We start from the raw sequence: 2,954 nt of genomic DNA on the forward strand, positions 1-2,954 counted from the left end.
TTTCCAAAAGATAGACTGAAATTAAAATGGCAAAGGGATATGGAAATAAATGAAGGGAAAAGACAAATAGGCACATACCAGTAAAGTAGTGTAATGGTAGTAAAATCATATAAAGCAAAACATATGGGCAAATATGACACACATGACAAAGAGGATAGTTCATACAAATAAAACAATGCACAATCCTTTTTTATGCTCGTGGCACATAGACAGCAGAGAATAATTAATTGCACAAATCTTTCAGTTGTCAGAATTTTTGCTGAGACAAGATGAATGTTAGGTGTACACATATTTTCAAAAGAATTGAGAGACACATTTTCATGTAAGTTGTTGAGAGTGTCCTACCATCTATGGCTATACTGCCTGAAGATGCCCAATCTCATCTGATCTTGGAAACTAAGCAGGGTCCGGCCTGGTTAGTACTTGGATGGGAGACGGCCTATAATATGGGCAACTACACATTAACGCATGCAATGTGTTTTTGAAGAAGTGAATAAATTAATAAAAAATTATATATATATATATGTAAAAGTCTGGAAGCAGCTTTAAGGGTGGCTCAGCATTGCCATTTACCAGTTTTATCTAAACTGCCCGAGCCTCAGTATTGCCACTTACCAATCCAAGCCACTATTTTCTTTGAAGAAAAGGATTAACAGTGATATTTTAGCAACTTCCTAACTAAGAGGAATTATATGAAATTACTTGATCCGTTATGGGATCATCAAGTTACAGCCCTTTTCTGTGACTGTGTTTCTCCTACCTCTTTTTATTGGATGATTCATCAATGTGAATCAGTGGCCACTGTTGAGGAAGGGTGAATCAGCTGCTCTCTTTGGAGGAAGTGTATAGTCTCAGGTAAGTTTCCAAGCATAACTCTAGTATGGCCTGTCCCACGACATGGATCGACTTCCTGAAGCTCTGCTATGCTGTCCAACATGCACTACCCTGTGAAATGAGCTCATGGCTTCTGATGTGGCTTCTGTCCCAGTGCTATCTTCTAAGTGGCTGTCTGAGGTGGACTCATATGCAAATTTCCTGAGTTCATTATTCAGATCATGGTCCAGGATATTTTCTTTGATAAACAGGATTCAACAGACCATGTTATACCCCTGATTGACCACATCATGAATAAAGCATCAATTAAGCACCTATTATATGCAGAGTTTTGTATGAGGCTCATAGAAAGTATACAATGAACATATGTCAGTGTTCTTGTACTCAAAAAGCGTGCATTTTTGTTAGGTGAGCAAACAGTAAAAATTCATTTAGATTTAATTAATTGTTTGTTTGGAACTTTTTAGGGCATTTTCTTTTTTAAAAATTTAAAAAAATGTTTTATTGTGGTAAAATACACATAACATAAAATTTGCCATCTTAACCATNTTTAAAAAAATGTTTTATTGTGGTAAAATACACATAACATAAAATTTGCCATCTTAACCATTTTTAAGTGTACAGTTCAGTGACATTAAGTCAACCGTCACCACCATCCATCTCCAGAATTTTTTCATCTTCCCAAACTGAAGCTTTGTCCTCCTAAACACTAACTCCCCATTCCCTCTCCTGTGACTCTGGCACCCACCATTCTACTTTCTGTCTCTATGAAAGTGACGACTCTAGGGATCTCATGTAAATGGAATCATACAGTATTTGTCCTTTTGTGATTGGCTTCAAACATAATGTCTTCAAGGTTCATCCATATTGTAGCATGTGTCAAATTTTCCTTTCTTTTTTAAGTCTGCATAATATTCCATTGTATGTGTAGACTATATTTTTTTTATCCATTCATCTGTTGATGGACATTTGGGTTGCTTCCACTTTTTAGCAATGGTGAATAATGGTGCTATGAACATATGTGTATATGTGTTTGTTTGAGTACCAGTTTTCAATTCTTTTGGGTATATACCTAAGAGTGGAATGGAGGGTAATGTGGTAATTCTATGGTAATATGGAATTCTGAAAATTCTATGTTTGATTTTTTGAGGAACCGCCAAACTCCTTTCCACAGTAGCTGCACCATTTTACATTCTCACCAGCAGTGCACTAGGGTTCCAGTTTCTTATGTCTTCATCAACATTTGCTATTTTCTGATTTTTTTCTGTTATTATTCTAGCCATTCTTGTGTGTGTGAAGTAGTATCTCATTGTGGTTTTGGTTTACATTTCCCTAATGACTAATAATGTATTAGCCATTTTTATATCTTCTTTGGAGAAATGTCAATTCAAGTTATTTGCCAATTTTTGGATTAGGCTGTTTGTCTTTTTGTTGTTGAGTCATAAGAGTTCTTTATATATTCTCAATACTAGACCCTTATCAGATATATGATTTGCAAATGCTTTCTCCCATTCNATTCCTAATTCCTAAGGGAGCTTCATCAGTGCACGGTGCCTGGATGCAGGTAGTATGCAGGTATGAGCAGAAGGGCTGGTGTGCCTGGGCTGGGTACCGAGCATAGTAGGGCATTTTCTAGAATCCATCTTCTTCCTTTCCTAGAAAGAAAACTTTGCCACTTAGTTAGATCGTTTTTTTCATTCGTATGTCATATTTCAAAGCATGCTTCCTTTATTATCTCTTTTGATTGTCATAGCATGCTTGTGAGTTAGCTTGGCAAAATGTTATTATTACTTCTTTTAACTTGAAGAATTGAAGCATAGGAAGGTTTTATAAGTTGTTCAAGTTCTGGAACAGAGCAAGACTAAGAGGGAGAATAGTGCTACGGTTACTCAATCAGGCTTCCAAGGACTTGAATTCCAGCTCAGCCACTTAAAACCTGTGCTGTCAGGGGCAAATTATATAATCCCCAGGGCCCCATTTCCATTAGCTATAAGTTGGGAATAATATTGTACCTGCCTCACAAGGTTATTGTGAGGATTTAATCAGATTATATACATATATATACCTTATCAAAGTTTCTGGTCTGTAAGAAGTACTTATCACTTGTTAATCATTAATTT

Source organism: Galeopterus variegatus, unplaced genomic scaffold, assembly GCF_000696425.1.
Source record: "Galeopterus variegatus unplaced genomic scaffold, G_variegatus-3.0.2 Scaffold956, whole genome shotgun sequence".
In the NCBI taxonomy this organism is placed as follows: Eukaryota; Metazoa; Chordata; class Mammalia; order Dermoptera; family Cynocephalidae; genus Galeopterus; species Galeopterus variegatus.